At 41.4% G+C, this 22,096-nt stretch overlaps 1 pseudogene; it reads left to right on the plus strand.

The window, feature by feature from the left end:
- Positions 1–656: 656 nt before the first annotated feature.
- LOC147688901 (uncharacterized) lies at positions 657–21,829 on the plus strand (annotated as a pseudogene).
- The last annotated feature ends 267 nt before the right edge of the window (positions 21,830–22,096 follow it).

Genomic DNA, 22,096 nt, shown 5'->3' on the forward strand with positions numbered 1-22,096 from the left:
TCCGTGATTATCTTCTCAATAATGAAGATTCGGTTTCCTCTAAACGAATGGTCTGGGCAGCGGCTAAGGCAACCATCAGAGGTCAACTTATGCGGGACGCAGCTCTTTCTAATAAACAGAACGCTGCCAAACAACTGGATCCGGAAAGGGATATTTGTCACCTCTCTCAACTATATATTTCGAAACCGACTCTTCAAAATTGTAAGTTATTGGAACAAGCAAGCATGGCCCTCAATACTCTTTTTACTTCTAAAGCAGAAAATGCCTTGCAAAAGATGAAAGGCCGTCATTATGAACAAGGTGAGAAGGCTGGTCGATTATTGGCTGCGCAGCTGTGTCAAAGAGAGGCCGCTATGGCGATTCCAGCGATTAAATCGAGTGGTGGCGATATCCTTACTCGGCCACAAGACATAGTTGAGGAGTTTGCCTCATTTTATAGATCTCTCTACTCTCCAGGCACTCAGGTAGATACGCTAGCGATGTCTAAATTTCTAGATGCAGTACATCTTCCACGACTCTCCGATGATGGAAGAGCTCTACTTGAAGGACCTATCACGATGGATGAAATCTCCTCAGCTGTGTCTGCCTTGCCGTGCCATAAAGCTCTGGGGGATGATGGTTTTCCTCCTGAATTTTTTTAATGGACTGGTCAGAGCATGATTGATACTCTTCATGCTGCCTTTGGGGAAGCCGTGGAGAAGTCTTCTCTTGGTTCTATCTCTAACAAAGCCATCATAGCGGTTCTGCCTAAACCTGGCAAGGATCCTCTCTTGTGTGGTAGCTACCGCCCTATATCTCTCTTGAATTCTGATGTTAAGATCCTTGCTAGCATTCTCGCATCACGACTTCGCAAGATTTTACCTTCTTTAATTCATAACTCCCAAGTAGGTTTTGTTCCCGGCCGTTCCTCTCGCAATCACTTGCGTACTCTCTCCCATGCCTTATGGTCAGCTAAGCATCTCACCGATGATGCTCTCCTTCTCTCTTTGGATGCTGAAAAAGCATTTGACCGCATTGAATGGGAATACCTTTTTACCGTCATGCGTAGATTTGGATTAGGTGATCAGTTCATAGCTAAAGTACGACTACTTTATGACAGCCCCTCTGCTCAAGTTACCTGTGGCGGTTTTCTTTCTACTCCATTTCCTATACGACGGGGTACCCGCCAGGGTTGCCCTCTCTCCCCTCTTCTTTTCCTTTTGGCTATGGAACCTCTAGCTGCTGCAATTCGTCAATCGGCCGATGTAGTGGGCACTCCTCTTCCAATTGGTCACTCCAAAATGTATTTATATGCGGATGACATTCTTCTTAAACTTACTGATCTTCCTCGCTCTCTCCCTGCTCTTCTCCGTGTCATTGATGATTTTTCTTCTTTCTCTGGCTATAAGATAAACTGGGACAAGAGCGAAGCATTACCTATGTCCATTGGTACTACGAAGGAAGCCATCTCTGGTTTTCCATTTCATCGGCAACCCTCTCAGCTTAAATACTTAGGTATACTCCTCAATAAGGGATTGGATAATGTTGTCACTGATAATTTGACTCCTTTAATTGTGCAAATGCAAAGAGACTTCGATAAATGGAAGGCCCTAGGTTTATCCCTTTGGGGACGAGTTCAGGCGATCAAGATGGTCACCATACCACGTTTTCTCTATGTTCTGGGTATGCTTCCTTTGACCATTCCTTTGGCTACTCTTCGGTCCATTGATTCGAAAATTAAACTTTTTACATGGAGTACAGCTAAACCGCGTCTCACCCTAGCCAAATTAAAGTCCCACCAATTGCATGGAGGTTTAGGTCTTCCCTCTATCGAGCATTACTCCCCTGCCCTCCATCTTTCCCATCTTTCTTTCTTTTTACCTAAGTCTAAAGACATCCCCCAATGGGTTCCACTTGAACGTCACTTATTGGCTTCTGGCCCTGGTTTATCCCTTTTATATGGCAAGGGTTCCAGTTCTCTTGACCCCAAAAATCCTATATTATCCGCTATGTATAAATCTTGGCAAAGATGTCACTGTATCTTTAAGTCTAACTCGCGGCTTCACTTTAATGCTCCTATATGGTCTAACTCGGCTATTCGAGTGCGGGGTCGTACTGTGTCCTGGCCTCTGTGGCAGGAGGCTGGTATTCATTCCCTGGAACAATTGTTCCATGGTGACACTTTTAAATCCTTTCCCCAACTCAGTGAGGAATTCCATTTCCCGCCCTCGCAATCCTGTAAATATTCCTATCTTCAACAAGCTCTCACAAAACGTCTGGGTTCCCCTCCTGAGCTGCCGTCCAGTTCTCCTATTTTATCTTATTTGAATCTATGGGGAACTTTTAAGCTTTATAAGACTTTCTCACATCCTCTATTCTCGCATCCCCTTTCAAAAGCTCTTCAATTGAAGTGGCAATCACGCCTTTCTGTGACATACTCAGACGCCCAGTGGGATCTCATTTTGGAAGGATTACATAAGGGTGTTCGAGAAGCTCGCCTTAAATTCTGTATTTTTAAAATTCTGCATGAATGGCACTGGTCCCCGGTCAAATTACATCATGCTAAGTTACTTTCCCATTCCTTGTGCTGGAGATGTCCTGCTTCCAGTTGCGATATAATGCACATTATCTGTGAATGCCCTCGTACTAGATCATTTTGGCTTTTTGTGCGAAAGACTTTGGCTTCCTCTATGTCATTGCCTTTGCCCCTTACCTCTGCAAATATAATTTTACATGACTTTCGTGGCCTTCCAAAATTTACTAAACCACAGACTCGGCTCCTACATACTGCCCTAGCCACGGCAAAAATTTGTATATTGCGTCATTGGAAGTCTTCATTACCTCCTTCTCAGGAGGAATGGTTGGTGGCAATGATACAAACAGCTTCTTATGAACGTATAATTTATAATTTGCAGGATCAAGCTTCCATTTTTCTTCAAGTTTGGTCCCCATTCCTGGAAACCACAGTGGGTAATGACTCTGTTTTTACTCCTTCTTCTTCTACGGCTGCTCTTCCTTCTTAATTCCGTCTTAAATTCCACCTTTTTCGCACCATGTTCATTCTCTTTTATTTCTCTCTCCTACGTTCCTTCTCACTATTCTTGCTTCCATCTCATTTCACAGTTAGTTTTGTTACTTTGGGGTTCCCTTTTTCTTTTCTTTTTCTCTTTCTTTTTCTTCTCCTCTCTTTCTTTCTTTTTCTCTTCTCTTTTTTCTTTCCTTTTATCCTTAGTTTTGCCTTATGAATTCTAGAGGATTTGTTGTTTATGCTTCCTTTGTTATATTTTATGAATCATTTCCTCATTCATGCTATGTCTAATTTTTTTCCTTTGCAAATGTATCTACATTTACGCTTTATAAAATGTTATTAATAAAAAATGTCAACACAAAACTTGATGTTTTTTCCTATCTTCAAGCAAATTACACACCATTTCTGCTATATCTAAAGTGAAAATGTAACACTATTGCCAAAGACTATCACTTTTACATAACTACGGTAGAATATTTAAATGGAAGTTGACATCTGAGGTGGATGCTAAATGCCTCATTTTGAATCCCAGAAGCAGAATACCCATCCGATTTACAAACCTTTTGAGCTGGTTTGCGTCACAAAAGAGACACAAACCTGCATAAGATGTTTTTTGTTGGATTTGCTTCCAAGTGCAAACCCTGTTTTTGTGCTGGAAAGTTGCCTGAATGTATTACAAAGCAGGCCACTCGCTTTTTTACAAAAGTATGTGTCTAGAGGGAGGTTTCATGGGTGGGACATGGACGTTCCCATGCAATTACCCATGTATTTCTGCACAAAACCCTACTTACTAACAATTCAAGACAGGGTTTTACACCAAAAATAATGCCACTTTGAAGCAGAAGTTAAAAAAGAGAAATCATTTCATTTCTACTAACTTTTCCCACTTTGCATGTGTGCTGCACTGTCCAGCACACATCAGAGGGACAAGTTTTAAAGTTAATCTAAACAGTATTTTGTACTGGAAGGGTATTCTTCCAGTACAAAGCCTATGTTTGACTCATGCAGACACCTTTGCACTATGGTGCAAAGGTGTGTGCATGGGGCTTGCCAGTCTGCTTATGCCCCAGCATCAGGGTGAGAGGAGGACAGTGCCATATCTCTGTAGAGATCGAGCTTTCCTGCCTTCTCCCTGTCATGCAGACCTGCAACCTTGGCTGCTGTGCTGCACTGTGTGACAGTTTGGTAAATCTGCGCCAAAGTGTACAAACTTGTAACCTGCTCCTCCTTAGCGTAGTTGTGGTATGAGCCTTTTCTTAAAATGTGCTATGCAATCAGGGTTAATATTTGATAAGGAGCCCTTGTTTATAGTGATCAGTATTATCCACAATATCCACACGCACATTGTGGTACCTACATTTCAATCTTGTGAAAACGGATATTAAATGTCAAAAAGATCTAATTAGGTATTATCATCTTGTGTCCAAAACGGATCAAGTGTCCATGAGAGGTGCGCTGGATGTGATCTTCCAGGGACACAAGAGCAGCTGGTCAATGTGTTTGGGGAGTGCCAGACTCCTATTGAGCCTGTCTTCAGAGGGCCTTACAGGTCCACTCACAACAGCGGGTCTCCGGAAAAGGACGGTAAATGGATCAAGGGAGCAGGACCTAGAACAAATCAGAAACATCCCAGGCGCAGCGGGTCTGCCATATCGTAATAAGTCACCTCTTGCTGCCGTATCTCAAGGTGGTTCTGGGCAGACAAAACCTAAAGAACATTTCGCTGGCCAGACTCCTAACTCTGCTGATACAGGAATATAGGACCCACTGGAAGAATATTCCCGCTAGCCATGGGCAATACAAGCCGTGCCAATGTCAGGCAAAATCGCACATTGTCTGCTGCAGTCCTGCATTGCTCCATCAGAGGCGACTCTACCTGTGAACAATTTGTAATTTTGTAATGGGAAGTTCTTTGATCAGGCTGGAAGGTGCCTGTTAGGCGTATGCCCCTAGGGTGATGGCCAATCAAAAACTCTCAGCACCATCCTAGCAATATTCAAGTTAGATATCATATCCTTGGTTAATGAGTTGTGAAAGCATGTGTAAAGAGCTCACATATCATGGCACTGTGCACTTTTTTTTTATGCTTCTGGTCTTCACATGGGTAAAGAGTTATACATTATTTGATCTGATAATTTGTTGCTTTACGTGGAAAGAGCAAGCTCACATAGCAGGGCTGTGCGCACCATATTGTTCTGCATGCTCAAAATGCGTCTGACTATCTGGCACTCCCATGCTGAAGAGTTCTGAAAGGCACGTTGTTTGCAAAGTGCTTTTTATTAGCATGTGGCACTTTAGCGAATAGTTTGTCGAACCAAGTAAGTGCATGGCCTATAGTGGTTGCATAATCTGGTTTTAGAACGTGAAAGAGCTCTTATGTAAGGGCACACTACACTTGATTGTACTACAATGCGCCCGGCTCCAGTACGTGTAACTTTGCTGAACAGTTTGTGAGCATTTGGCGATGTTAGCGTGCAGAGCACTTGGCTATGTGTAACCTTGCTTATGCACAATCGATCTCAAAGTATACCTTGGTTGAGCATATTGCACTTAGCAAGAAGTGTTGGGTATTAGGGCACTTTTCACCGAACCGCCATGGGGGGCCCGCCTGTCCATGCTCCATCCCAGCAAGCATTTTAACAGTCATTGTTATTTGTTTTTTAACTACTTGAAAGGCTCGCTTTAGCACTTGTATCAGTTCTATTGCCTTGACACCCCCTAGCGCTGTTAGTTTGGTCTGGTGTTACTTGTGTCATTCTTTTTATGGGTACATTTTAATCTCAAAAGTTTCTGTTTGGCTCTTTAGCACATTTTATTCTCAAATGTGTTTGTAATAATTTTAAGTACTCACATAAAGATGAATGACTATACAATATCCAAGATTATTTTATCGTTTACCGGTTAATTTACGAAATGGAAGGAACCTATCACCTCATAGTAATGCTTGGGCATAGGAGGTACTGGATGGGCACTATGCTGAGTAAGCATTGGCTTTCCACCAAGATTCACATATTTCAGCCGTGTCCGTGGGACGTCATTAATAACCAATACATGATATAAAGTATTAGACAGAGGGGCGGGTACGTGAACAGATCAGCCGGGTGTCCAGGCAACATTGGGTAACACAATCTGTTTGGCACTTATTTGATTATTAATGATATGTTATTAGCTCTGTTTCATGTATGCTATTTGCAGGATTGTTATCTTATTTTCCTGTTTTCACTTTTGTGTGTGCTGCTCTGTTCTAATGAAAAAACAAGCTTTCATTGCATCCCTTCATCTCATCCCACCACAAATCGTTCTTGTTTTCGCCATGGCTTCAGTTATAGAGAAACTAGTCAACTCCTAATTGCCGCCTTTGTACAACATTCACTTGATATGACACAATCAAATGTTCATCCCTTTTGTAGCACCAAGGTAGTGGTAGTTGTAGTTGTGGATGACGTTTGTGGAGCTCTGGAGAGCAACACTGTTGGTAATCGGATACGCCTTGATTTGTAGGCAGCTTTAGATATCATGAACCATTGCATCCACCTTTCTAGACTTCCCTGGCTGGGATCCAGGCTGTGCCAGGCAACTAGATTGTGTGTGGTTTTTTTTTATCTGTGAGGATTTTAACCAGCCACTCCACTCCAGGAGTGATTGGATTTTTTGGAATCCGCAGTGAGAAACGTCTTGCAAGTCGATCCATTTCCACTGGTTTGCCACAGATCTAAAAACAAGCATTGGCAAAGTTAATAGGTCTCACCTGCACAAGGCCTTGGCTTTGTCAATGTTTTCAGCTATGCTGTACAGCAAGGTGTTGCTGTGCAGCATGGGTGAAAGTAAAAAAAAAAGTCTATGACGCCATCCGCACTAGACACATCAAAGAGCTTTTTTTGTGGTAGGGAGGTTCTGAAGGCAACACAACAGCGGGCGGAAAGCATTGTGACGAATCACTGACACAATTTCGACCTCCAAAATATCGACCTACAGGAATATCGAGTCAAAAATATCGAGGGCAAGAATATCGACATTCTATCTACAACATGGTAAGTACAAAAATATTGAAAAAATAATATAGATGTTAAAAATATCGATGTTAAAAATATCATTTTTTTTTACATATAAATGTAAAATAAAGTAAATAACACTAATAAATAAATTCTACATAGTTAAAAGTATCTAATAATGTTTAACATTGATAAATAATACATATATAATAATAAAACATTATTTAAATATATACAGTAAATATATAATATATATGTACGGAACAATAAGTTGTAATATTTATTTTAGTAATTTATAAATTAATAAAATATATTCTAAATTACAAATACATTTACAAACATAAAACAATAACATAAATAAAATGTAAAAAACATACAAAATTAAATATACTTTTAATATTTTTACAATTAATTATATAAAACCTTGGATTGCGTAAGGGTAAAAATTACTATTCCCACTCCAGAGAGTGCAACAGTAGGGAAAGCGTTGGATAGCGTAGGGGTAAAAATTACTATTCCCACTCCAGAGAGTGCAACAGTAGGGAAAGCTTTGGATAGCGTAGGGGTTAAAATTACTATTCCCTCTCCAGAGAGTGCAACAGTAGGGAAAGCGTTGGATAGCGTATGAGTAAAAATTACTATTCCCACTCCAGAGAGTGCAACAGTAGGGAAAGCGTTGGATAGCGTAGGGGTACAATTTACTATTCCCACTCCAGAGTGTGCAACAGTAGGGAAAGCGTTGGATAGCGTAGGGGTACAATTTACTATTCCCACTCCAGAGAGTGCAACAGTAGGGAAAGCGTTGGATAGCGTAAGGGTAACAATTACTATTCCAACTCCAGAGGGTGCAACAGTAGGGAAAGCGTTGGTTAGCGTAGGGGTACAATTTACTATTCCCACTCCAGAGAGTGCAACAGTAGGGAAAGCGTTGGATAGCGTAGGGGTACAATTTACTATTCCCACTCCAGAGAGTGCAACAGTAGGGAAAGCGTTGGATAGGGTGGGGTAAAAATTACTATTCCCACTCCAGAGAGTGCAACAGTAGGGAAAGCGTTGGATAGCATAGGGGTAAAAATTACTATTCCCACTCCAGAGAGTGCAACAGTAGGGAAAGCGTTGGATAGCGTAGGGGTAAAAATTACTATTCCCACTCCAGAGAGTGCAACAGTAGGGAAAGCTTTGGATAGCGTAGGGGTTAAAATTACTATTCCCACTCCAGAGAGTGCAACAGTAGGGAAAGCGTTGGATAGCGTAGGGGTAAAAATTACTATTCCCACTCCAGAGAGTGCAACAGTAGGGAAAGCCTAGGATAGCATAGGGGTAAAAATAACTATTCCTACTCCAGAGAGTGCAACAGTAGGGAAAGCGTTGGATAGCGTAGGGGTAAACATTACTATTCCCACTCCAGGGAGTGCAACAGTAGGGAAAGCATTGGATAGCGTAGGGGTTAAAATTACTATTCCCACTCCAGAGAGTGCAACAGTAGGGTAAGCGTTGGATAGCGTATGAGTAAAAATTACTATTCCCACTCCAGAGAGTGCAACAGTAGGGAAAGCGTTGGATAGCATAGGGGTAAAAATAACTATTCCCACTCCAGGGAGTGCAACAGTAGGGAAAGCTTTGGATAGCGTAGGGGTACAATTTACTATTCCCACTCCAGAGAGTGCAACAGTAGGGAAAGCGTTGGACAGCGTAGGGGTAACAATTACTATTCCCACTCCAGAGAGTGCAACAGTAGGGAAAGCGTTGGATAGCGTAGGGGTACAATTTACTATTCCCACTCCAGAGAGTGCAACAGTAGGGAAAGCGTTGGATAGCGTAGGGGTAAAAATTACAATTCCCACTCCAGAGAGTGCAACAGTAGGGAAAGCGTTGGCTAGCATAGGGGTAAAAATTACTATTCCCACTCCAGAGAGTGCAACAGTAGGGAAAGCTTTGGATAGCGTAGGGGTAAAAATTACTATTCCCACTCCAGAGAATGCAACAGTAGGGAAAGCGTTGGATAGCGTAGGAGTAAAAATTACTATTCCCACTCCAGACAGTGCAACAGTAGGGAAAGCGTTGGATAGCGTAGGAGTATAAATTAGTATTCCCACTCCACAGAGTGCAACAGTAGGGAAAGCGTTGGATAGCGTAGGAGTATAAATTACTATTCCCACTCCAGAGAGTGCAACAGTAGGGAAAGCGTTGGATAGCGTAGGGGTACAATTTACTATTCCCACTCCAGAGAGTGCAACAGTAGGGAAAGCGTTGGATAGCGTAGGGGTTAACAATTACTATTCCAACTCCAGAGAGTGCAACAGTAGGGAAAGCGTTGGATAGCGTAGGGGTACAATTTACTATTCCCACTCCAGAGAGTGCAACAGTAGGGAAAGCGTTGGATAGCGTAGGGGTACAATTTATTATTCCCACTCCAGAGAGTGCAACAGTAGGGAAAGTGTTGGAGAAGCGTAGGGGTTAAAATAACATACTTATAAATAGCAAAATGTTTTAGTAATAAAAATGTAAACTATTAAATAAATATAAACCATACACAATGCCTATACATAAATATTAAATACATGATTATCAAATTATATTTAGCCCAATTTAAATATTAAATAATACCAATGTATATTATTTAATGACCAATTAATAATTAATTATCAATTATATTATTAACAAAGCAATTAATTTAAATACATTATTACTTAATTACATTTAAATTACTTCCCACCATATTCCCCTATTAACCCACTACCACCAACAGAACACATTTATCCATTTATGAATTAATGAAAATTATTTACCAATTAATTAAAATTAATAACCAATTAATTATAATTCATTAGCAATTATTTCAAATTAATTTATAATTCCAACTAATTTATAAATAATTAAACATAATTAAATTACTTCCCACCCTATTCCCCTATAAACCCACAACCCGCTACAAAACATATTTATCAATTAATAAATTAATTATATTTTATTTCCAATTAATTATAAATATTTAGCTATTAATGAAAATTAATTTATAACTCCTACTAATTAATAATTAATTAAACATAATTAAATTACTGCCCACCCTATTCCCCTATAAACCCACAACCCGCTACAGAACATATTTATCAATTAATTAAAAATAATTTCCAAATAAATACATTTAATTAGCAATTAATTAAAATTATTTCATAACTCCTACTAATTAATAATTAATTAAACATAATTAAATTACTTCCCTCCCTATTCCCCTATAAACCCACAACCCGCTACAAAACATATTTATCAATTAATCAATTAATTACAATTAATTTCCAATTAATAAAAATTAATTAGCAATTAATGAAAATTAACTTATAACTCCTACTAATTAATAATTATTTAAACATAATTAAATTACTTCCCACCCTATTCCCCTATAAACCCACAACCCGCTACAGAACATATTTATCAATTAATTAAAATTAATTTCCAATTAATTAAAATTAATTATCAATTAATTAAAATTATTTTATAACTACTACTAATTAATAATGAATTAAACATAATTAAATTACTTCCCACCCTATTCCCCTATAAACCCACTACCCGCTCCGGTACTAAAACATATAATTTGCTTATAAATAAATGTATTAATATATAAAATTAATACACATATAATAATATTTATTTTAAATACTTAAGTAACACATATAACACATACATAGTAAAAAACAAAAAAATCATACAAATATCGATATTAGTGTCATCGAAATTAGTGACATCGATATATATGCTATCAATATTACTAACTTCGATATTACTTACATCGATATAAATAATTTCGATATTACTTACCTTAGGGTCGATATTCTGTCCAACGATATTCTTGACATCGATATTCTATACCTTCGAAATTTATAACACGATATTTTGGTAGGTCGATATTTACAACTCGATATTTTGACTGTGTACCCATTGTGACATGTCCGGATGTGTCTAAGTCATACTGCTTTATTATGGCAGGTCGGTGTGGGGTGGCATTGCAGAGTGGTGGAGGCAAAGAGCCCTCGGACCCTGGAATCCAAAACGTTGTAAGAATCCTGTAGAGCAAGTTCCAGTCCTCACAAGTGTGTGTGTTAAACTGGCAGTCGAGAAGAGTTTGACAGGGCACGCGGGCCAACATCTCAGAGGACGAAGCATGACCAACAAATTTTATTGTTGCATTTCCATTAAGCATCTTTTGAAGAAGCAGTTTCCTATCCTGCCTAAAGGTGTCGATTGGTTGTACTTATTTTTGCCTCAGTTACAAGACACAAACAAGCATTTGCAATGCAATAGGTCTCGCATTTACACAAGTTTAAGTTATTGGTATTATAAATGACAATGCCTTTTATTTATGTTTTAGAAACAAATCAAAAATAAAAGGCATTGTTATTTGCAATGTCAATAGCTCAAACTCGTGTAAATACGAGATCTATTGCATTGCAAATATTTGTTGTTTCTAGGTGCTAAATTGACTTAATAGTGTAACCTCTCTTACCCCATAGTAGACAGTCCAGTTTACTACAGTGGGAAATGTATCCTGAATGTGGCCTACTGAAAATGTTTTCAGGCTAGCACTGTATTTGCCAAGATTTACGAAGTGCATATGTTGGAAATGGAATAGTCAAGCTTCAGCGTAGAGAGGTAACGGTGTTGATTTGAACTGTCTGAAGTCCCTGAAATTCTAAACATTCTGATCAAGATCAAATGGCTTCTGGGAGGATTACACAGCTGATTATTTTTTTTAATAGCTGTTTCAAGCAGCAGTTTTTCCCTCAAAGAAAGTGGCAACCGACCAAAACTGCAATATACGTTATGAAATAAACAACATGAAAAATCCAAGCCTTTTAAATAAGAGTTTCATTAGCAAAACATCGTAAAATGAAGAAAATGTGCTGTAAAGGTCAGTGACTACAGGAAATATGATGTATAATGCTTATTGGCAAAAGTCGGCTTTGCAAAAGCAAAATAAAACAAGCGCGCGCCTCGGCTGAAAGTTTTTTTTAAAAAAAAGGCGGGCAGGCTGCAGAGGGAGTGAGAGGCGGAGGAGTGCACCCGCGAGTGGTGCGCCTGCACTGGGGAGAGCAGTCTGCTCTTTTTCAAAGCACATACTCGTGCTTGTGGCGCGCTGCTGCGCACTCCTGCAAGGAGTATGCCGCCACAAGCACGAGTATGTGCTCTGAAAAAGAGTTGCACGACGGCTAAAAGTCTCCTAAGCAGCACATGTGCGCTGTGTATGCAAGACCTAAAAATGGAGGCTGGTGTGCAAAGTTTAAAGTGGGTTCATGTGGTCAGCACCCATGTGGGCAAGAAATAAAGTAGGGTGCACAGTGTTAGGGTGACAAGAAGTCCTGTATTTCCCTGGACAGTCCCGGTTTTAACAGCTCTGTCTGCGTGTCCCAACACTTTTAACTGTTCTAAATATATGTCTCAGTTTTTAAGGAAAGTGGAGTGAGTTTTTCAATTATTGTATATCCTCTGACTCATGAACCTCTGTAGTGTGAAACAGCGTGAAACAGAGCTTATTGTTCCGCGGGCTGGGCTGCAGCAGCCTCATTCAAGCAGCACAGCAGGAGCCTCCGCTGGACCTCCCATTCAATGTCCCTGCAGAGGGGAGGAGGGTACTGGGGGCTGGTTGGTCCTGTCCCTACGGTGACCAGGCGGCCTGTATTTGCCAGGACGGTCACGATTTTCCAACAGCTGTCCCGGCAGGTTTCAGGAAATTTGGCTCACGTCCTGGTTTTTAAAAAGTGTCAACTGAAAACGACAGGAAGTTCTTTATGTTTTACAAAGTAGGAATAGTAAGCAGTTGTTTCAAGAAAGCAATTTAATTAACTTAACAGGCAAGCTACTTGGTTTAAAATTGTATTTTATTTATGTTCTGAAATTCTCTGTTGTGGAGCCTGTCATTCTGTTCGCTCCCTTGAAATAAAATTGTAGTCCTTAGTCTATTTTTTTTAACTGTCCCAGTTCTTGGCTTTAAAATTCTGGTCACCCTACCTGTCCCGATTTTTGATTTTCAAAATCTGGGTACCCTAAACAGCGTCCATGTGCTGTAACAGGTCATGCCCAAGCCACTTTCACCACATCGAAATCACCTATATGAACTGTAAATGTGAAAAGAATGTGGGCCTTTTTAAGTCACTAGAAACAGTAAAACAAAACAACGGTGTACTGGAACTTGATCTGAAATCATGCCCAGGTATCAAAGTGATTTTGAGATGCATCTCACGCCATATTAAACGGATTGTTTTCGAAACCCGCCCTTTACTAACAGTATTCATATCCAAAGGTTATTATTATTTATTTATTTTTGCAGTCTAAAGTGCAACAAGACCTTGATGGTATTGGAGCACTTTACTTGAGACCCAGATTACTTTACAGAAGGTTTTGTCTATTTATATTTTAAGCAGGGGTAGACGAGGTAGAGTGACCAACTGGTATGGGTGCAAATTTAAGATGGCGGGTTTAAAAAATCAGAACAAAGGCTCAAAATTCAGGACAAAAAGTCAGGACAGAGGGTCAAAATTCAGGACAAATGGTACGTTTTACAGACACATCAGAGGAGGTCGCGCAATAGTGTATAAGTAAGTAAATAGACAACTGACACAAGTCAAAATGAGCTTATATTAGGTTGACACAATCTTGCACTTCATGTTTTTTTGGTATGCTTGCAGCTTTGAGCAGATCTGCAGGTCTTTTTGTGGTATGATGATAATCTATGTATAGGGTTATTGCACTTGGTTGTCCAGTCTGATATTTTGTTTACGATTCATGGTCCTGAGCAGGCATGTTTGGCAAGAGAAATGGTCAGGAAGATCTGCTTTGATAGACGTTGTGAGGTGTAAAGCGGCAGTGCTGGAATAGAGGGCAGTCCTTCGAGTGACCAGCTTTATGTGTCAGATCACTTCAAGCATTATATTTCTGTTCAGCTGGTGAGGACTGGTTTAGGGGCCGTACTGTCCTGAGTGATGGGTTAGAATCATAGCGGAGAGGTCTTGTATGAGGGTATGAGCATTAAGCAGGAAAAGGGAGTTATTAACCAGATTGCTGACTGTTCTGGCGTTATTTTGGGCCTAAACGGTTAGATAGGAGTTGACATTACTACATTAAGCTCTGGCTAGCCTATATCAGCCATCCGTATTCTACCTGTATATGGGAAATAGTATACTGATTGGGCCATTTCATTTCTGTGAGCTGTAAACTGCAGATTAGCATTGATGTATAGTAGTGAGCTACAGACTAGAAACTGTATACTGTTGGTTCCAACCTGGGGTGACAATCTTTGTGGGTGCCACCCCCCAAAGACCTCATTCTCCAAGGGTTCCCTCAGTACCACTATTCAACAGTGTCCCACTTTTCTCAATATACCCTCTACCATTTGTATTTAATTTCTTTTATAGTGGTACTCATCCCAATGTAGTGTCAAGATCGCTCTACATCACACACATTATTCAGAGATAATGTCTCATAAGTGTGTAAGACAATGTAGAGTAAATGTTTCTTAAGACAATGAGGGCTGCTGTAATGAACTTGCTGAATTTTTCTCCACCAAAGTTCAAAACATCCCCCAAACAGACATCTATTCAATACCCAAGCCTACGGACTCGGAACAACAGGAGAGTAATCTTCACCTGGAGACATATACCACGCTCACCCAGGAATCACTCCTACCCATTCTATCTTCTGTCAAAAGTGGGTCACCACTTGATCTGCACCACCCAACATTTTGAAACTGGTAACACCTACAGTCACCCCTCCCATCACCAACTTGATCAATGCTTCACTAGTATCCGGTATAGTCCTTCATGACTGGAAAAAAGCAATCGTAAAAGCACTGCTAAAAAAGCCTCCCTTGGACCCGGCTGAATTGGGCAACTACTGCCCTATTTTGCTGCTCCCCGAAATTAGCAAAATTATGGAAAAATACATCAACCACATACTCTCTACGTTCCTTGAGTCCCATAAACCGCTCCACCCTCACGGCACCGAAATGGCCTTATTAGCGGTGGTGGAATAATAGAGAAAGATTCTCAATTCCGGAGGATCCTCTGCCATAATCCTCCTCGACCTAAGCGCAGCCTTTGACACGGTGAACCATCGCACTTTGGTTCACCATCTCAAGAATGTGGGAGTGACAGGTACGGCCCTATCATGGCTCCAATCCTTCCTGGAAGAAAGATACTTCCAGTTATTTGAAGTTCTAAACCCTTCCCTTTGCAGTGTGGAGTCCCCCAGGGCTCGTCCCTGAGTCCCACTCTTTTTTATGTATATATGGCCCCTTTGGTGGTTATTGTATCACCCTTTGGAATCCATATAGTTACATATGTTGACGACACTCAGATGGTCGTGGCACTGAACCAGGCTGAACAGTCACCCACTGATCTTCATTCCTGACTCGAGGAATTGGATGAGCTTATCTTATCTAAAGCTGAATGGTGATAAACCCAAGCATATGCTGCTTGGCAACCAGTCAAGCTTTAAATCTAGCACCATGTGGCCAGCCTGCATGGACCAGGCACCAGTCCCAAAAACCGAGATGAAGAGCTTGGGTATCTGGTTAGATCAAGATCTTACCTTCAAAGCCCAAGCTAGGAAGACTGCTGCTGCGTGCTATGGCCTGCTCAGAATGACCCGAAAAATACTCCCCTTACTACCTTGCCAAGCTAAAAAGTTGCTGATCCAGGCCTTAATTCTTTCCAGGATAGACTATGGCAACGCTCTCTACCTAGATGCCCCAAACTAAGGGGTCGCGAGGCTGCAGATCATTCAAAATTCGGCAGCAAGATTGCTCACAGGCACGAACAATTGCTGCTCAGCAAAGCCGGTCCTATTCTCCCTTCACTGGCTTCCGGTGCAGGAGAGAATCCATTTTAAAGCTCTCTGCGTTGCTCACAAGTCTTTAGAAGAAAATGGGCCACCCATCATCAAAGCCTTGATTAGACCCTACAAGGCTACCGGAAGACTTCGCTCCGATGAGCTCCACTGGGGAGAAGTGCCCAGAATTAGGAAAGCCAGAACGGGCGACCGCCTTTTATCATACAATGCTGCCAAACTCTGGAAACTCCCTACCGCTTTACCTCTGAAGGAAATCTAACCACCTTGCATTTGAAAAACAGCTAAAGACCTGGCTCTTCCCATAAGGGTCTCCACCCCCACCTCTAGCTTTTGCTGCAGCGCTGGAATGACTCCGGGTAGCCATGTGCTATATAAAAGCATATTTATTCATTCAGGGCTGAAAGATGTAGGAGTTATATGTCATTCCTACTGGTAGGCATTACACGCGGGGCCACTGGAATTATGCAGCAGGGTTGCCTAAATTATAGAGCAAGTAAAGGCAAATTTTGCAGCATAACGCAGGAATTTTTTTGTAGTATTACTTTATTATTTTTTAATTTTAATATATGGTAAGTTGGTAATTCTGTCTGAGCAAAGATTTTCTCTCAACAGTACCAGCTTAACTAAATACGGAAATAAGTAAGAGAAAGAAGACCATTGTACTACACCTGAACACAATTTGCCACTCTTTTGATCCATTTGAGCAAGAAACAATTTTTTTGCTAAAATTACTATTTTTTTGCTAAAATTTGGAGATTATGTAGCAGATAGTCAGTTATATGGTAAATGTGACAAATCAATAATTATGAGAAAAAAACTGCGGCCGCAGAAGTGCATAATTCCAATTGCCCTGATCATATGTTAAGAATGCTTGGTCTGGAGAAATACAAACTCAGGGTTTAAAACATAACATAGTGGTTGGGGGTTGTTCTTACTAATACATATTTATTATTATCCAAATGAACCCACTGAACTATCTACATAAAAACACATTTTTGAACTGCATGTTACACTTTGTGCTTTGCAAGAGGCACAATATCCCTCTGCTCTACTTTAATATTGGGATCAGTCAAAGCTCAGATATCTCTCACGGAGATACATTAATCACCAGAGTTAAATTGACATTTTTATGGAGGCATAATAATTGCAGCTTGGCAAAGAATACAGAAGTCTTTGCCATTAGCCCTGTAGTCTATTTCAAAATGCAGCACACAGGGAACCCCAAAGCATGGCTCCTGTTTCAGTTGCACTTAAGTTGAACTTAGTTTCTTATGTATTCATCCTTCTGAACATCGGATATAATTTTGCTCTTAAGTATGTTAGCAAGAACACTTCTAATATGTGTCTCCGAAAGCTTATGCATCCCACCATAGTTGTAAACTGTTGCTCTCAAAAGCAGAATTCATGCGCTAACACAACACATGCTGTAACTGCAGCCTAGTCTATTGTCATTCTGTATGAGACAATGGGACAAACTGACAGTCTGCAGATCTGGGAGGGGCTGTTGAAGCCTCTTCACTTCAAAGAAATACGAGCTGGCCCCCAACACAGAGTGCTGTAAAACTCCTGATGCTTCTCACAAGTGTCATCGCAGATTCCTGGAAACCCTAGAATTATGGAAAAAGGCATCTGTAAAAACAATTAAGATGGACAACAGACATGGCAATGAAATGAGGGACGGTCCATGAAATTTACAGGTGGTTAGTCACCTTAGCAGGAGGTGATTCACCCAAGATTACAGGGTGTTGAGCCAACACCAGGACTTGAACCTGATTCCCCAATTCCAAAGTCGGCAGCTCTGTCATTATACTACACCTCCTCCCATATATATTGAATTGCAAGTCATGTTAGACTGTTACTAATCTTTTTTGAGGCAAAGAGCAACAAGGGTTGGCCCTCACGTGATGAACTAAAGCTCACCACAGAGCCCTACTGAACACCTCACTTGCAAAAAGATGGCACATTGTACATAGCAGCTGTAAACACCGGATAGATAGCGTGATAAGGCATATCTCAAGAGATGACAGGCACGGTTCTGCTGCTAGATTGTAGAAGGCAGCAGAGGAGTCATGCTTATAAAAGACAAGAAAAAAATGAGCAAATGCCTTGGAGAGAGCAGCAGGCAGTGGGAGGGGGGATGAAATAGTATCTCATTCATGTAGGGAGCAGAGAGGGGCACTGATTGGCTTTAATCAAGGTGTGCTTGGTCCATGCTCCACACAATTGAGCGGAAATTACGTTTCGCGTGCGCTTGCCGATTAACAATCCTGTATAGAAGAGTGACCAAAAGACACAACAAATAGTAAGCAATGGGTGGGTGTAGTAATGTGTATGTATCTTTAAGTACATATAGAATCATTAGCTTGCTTATGTCATTAGAATGTTTCTCTAAGATGTGTTCCACAAGAATGTTTGGGGTCATTCCTGACCCAATCTCCTGAAGAGCTGCATGCTTTTATACTTGTACTTAAATAAAGTACTTTCCAATTTAATCTATTAAGTGTATTTACTACACTTAATTTGACGACGAGCGGGATTCAACATTACACACATAAACACACGGACGGAACAGCTGCATTATAAAATCGGAACAGGGAAGATCAGTGGAATTCACCAAATTTTTCACACAACGGGCACGACGACGTTTGGACCAAATTGCGCTACATTCGTCTATGCCACATCGTCGTAAGAGATCTCCGTTTCACTTTGGAATAACAGTAAGTGACTTAGTTTTTTATAAATGCTTACCGTCACTCAAAGCTAACGACGGTGATACTTTTCAAATAATGCGCTATAGCTTGTGCGCGCGTTAACTACAGAGATTCAAATAACGCGCTCCTGCTCCTACGCGCATTGGAAGTTCCATCTGTTCAGTGTTCTGCCTGCATTCCTCTGCATAACGTCAGTCCAGTTACTGAAAAGAGAACAAGCATTTACAATGCAATGGTTTCGCTCTTGGAAAAGTTAGAGCTATTGGCATTGTAAATGACAAAATTTGTATTTATGTGTTGGTTTTGAAAACAGATAAATAAATGCCATTGTCATTTACATGAATGTGCAAAGATTTAAGGTGCGAGCGCACTGTCGTTTAGTTAGAAGTTTATATTTTCAAAAAGTCACTTTCGTCAATTTTGTGGCGTGCTGTAACAGAGTGGCGCCTCTTGTCGTAGGCGTCTTAACTAAAAGTCACAATGTAGTGCTCCCCATCCAACTGTGAGAGCATCCCCTGTTGCACAGCTTATAAATCCTTCTGGCTGCCCCAGAGTTCCTCCAAATATTAAACCAAAAAATATGTTTTACTTCTTTCGAATTTATTTCATTCTTAAGTTTTTCAAAAGTTCATTTTTCATTCAAGAATCATTGTTTTTCGGATTATAATCACTTTCAATACATTCGCCCAATGCATTTCGGTCATAGTTGACCTTCATCAGGGACAATCAGCTGAAACAAGGTATAAAAATACCAATCAATGAATGGTTAAATTACCGTTTACAAGCATCTAATCAAACAAACATTGTGATCAAAATTGTGTACAAACGTGATTAACCCAGTGCATAGGTGCTGTGTAACGTGCATATCAAAAATAATGCCAACTTGGCACTCACTTGTGCTCATGTTCATCAATTCTTCAATAACGCATCAACTGAAAGGTACGACATAACTGTAAAGTAAAATGACATCGAGCAACTCACTTCATCTGAAATTCTTAAAACAGCGTTGTCGCAATGTTTCTAAACTTACATTTCTGACGAAGAAACGCCTTTAGCTGTCTTCCTTAGCTTAATCCAAATGATGCCGGCATTAGCGGGGCATCTGGCCTATGACGTTACATTTAATAACAACAAAGCGGCCTCAAAAAGAATGATGAGTTCTGATTGGCCCGAACTCCGATCACATGATCGGAAAACCGGCCAATGAGAAGGTTAACATACCCACTGTTTAATCTGACACTACGCTTTGTGGACAATAAAGTTTATGCGTATCCAAGTCATTGAAAAATAATAAAGTTTGCAAGTCATTGAAAAATAATAATAAAGATTTAGCAAAAATGATAACGTTAATGAGGACATGTCTCATGTGCTACTAGGTAAATGTACAGATGTCCAAGCGCATAGGCAAGGCTGAAGCATAAAAAAGTGCCTAGATCTAATTACAACTAAAAAGAGTGAACCATTCACAATGTCCTATGTGTTTAAAGGTAACAAGTGAATTCAGTACGATCATTGAGCCCAAATGGCTTATGGGAGTTCAGAAGGTACATCCAGTTGTTTTCCCTTTGGGAGAGAAAACGATTGTTGTCCCGTCCTTCTATTTTATTAATTGTTTCCAAAATCAAAAATTTCAGTTGGGACACATTGTGTTTCTCTTCTTTGAAATGTGTGGCCACTGTCGATTTCACATTTCCAGTTCTAATGTTCGACTTATGCTCATTAAGTCTTATTTTGATTTTGCGCGTGGTCTTCCCCACGTACACTTATATTTTTGGGTTTAATATTTGGAGGAACTCTGGTACAGCCAGAAGGATTTATAAGTTGGATGGGGAGCACTATATTGTGATTGTCATTTACATTGCCATTAGCTTAATCTCTCGCACATGTGAGACCTATTCTACCCTATGGACGAGCTCAGCAAACAGCAATTACTACCACACACACACACCCAGAGCCACACACACACACCCAGAGCCACACACACACACCCAGAGCCAGCCACACACACCCAGAGCTAGCCACACACCCAGAACCACACACACACCCAGAGCCACACACACACCCAGAGCCACACACACACCCAGAGCCACACACACCCAGAGCCACACACACACCCAGAGCCACACACACACCCAGAGCCACACACACACACACACACACACACACACACACACACACCCAGAGCCACACACACCCACCCAGAGCCACAAGTTCGAGAGCTGCAGTCTGGAGCCGCCAACCTGGAAAAAGATCACTCTTCATCTAGTCGGGATGTGAAGTCATTAGGGCAGGCAACAGGATGTATGGGAGAATGGGTTGAGGGAGCGGCCCGTAAGCACCAGCAAGTGGCACTGAGCCTTAAAGTAGGGGAAAGTGGCCCAAGACATTGGAAAGGGCAGGAGGGAGTCATTGGTAAGCAAGATGCTCTGAGGGTACTCTATTTGCAACTTCTTAGTCGTGCAGCCTCAACCGATCACTGGCCTTTGTCATCATCACTTCCAAGCTCCAGCACAGCCAGAATGAACTGCGTGATCGGCGACTCCACAGAGAAGGTTGTGGGCGCTGCTGTCCACCCAACACACCTGACAGTTGCTTTCAGGGAGTGTACCATTGCGCCCTTCACAAGTTATGGGCTTTCAGCAAGCACCAGGGGGCGGCTCTCTGCTGTCGGCCACCAGAACTCTTTCATCAGGGTCTACTCTACGACTAACGGAGCTGGAAGGAACAATGGCTCCCCGAAGCCACCGCTCTTCCGCAGCCCGACCTCCTACTACGGTATCCTTGGTGTCCCCGGCTCAGCCACTCAGTACCAGATCAAGACAGCCTACTACCGCCAGTCGTTCCGCTACCACCCGGACCGCAACAATGGCGACGAGGCAGCAGCGCAGCGCTTCACCAAGATTAGCGAGGCCTAACTCATACTGGGCAGCGTCACCCTGCGCAAGAAGTACGACCGAGGAATCCTAAGCCAAGAGGATGTGCGGGCGGCGAAGAAACCAAAGAGGAAGATGGATGGATCTCCCACGCCCAAGAGGACAGAGAGCACGTCCTCGTCCCGCCTCACTCCCACCAAGCCAATCTTCGACTTCGACGAGTTCTATCGAGCCCACTACGGCGAGCAGCTTGAACGGGAGTGGCACATGAAAAGGAAACGCGAGGAGCTACAAAGGCAAAACGAGACACGCAAAGATGTAAAACAAACAGGGAGACGACATGAGACGGGGTACACGTTCAAACAGGTAGACGACATGAGACGGGGTAGACGTACAAAGTGAAAAGAAAAGTATAAGAAAATGCCGCTTACCTGATCGCAAACACAAAGTACTTCCTGGGAACTTAAATCTCGCAGCCCACTCCGGCAAAAGACACTTTGAAAATGACCAAAACATGACGGCCCCAAAAAAAAAAACATCCGCCCACCGCCGCAATGACGTTCACAAAGGGGCGGAGAGCGGAAAAATCGCCGGAACGCCCACGAATCTGCTCCGGCAATGATGGACAGATCTATCTTCCAATCGCTAGCCTCCATTTATGGAGCTAGC

Source organism: Lissotriton vulgaris, chromosome 10, assembly GCF_964263255.1.
Source record: "Lissotriton vulgaris chromosome 10, aLisVul1.2, whole genome shotgun sequence".
NCBI lineage: Eukaryota > Metazoa > Chordata > Amphibia > Caudata > Salamandridae > Lissotriton > Lissotriton vulgaris.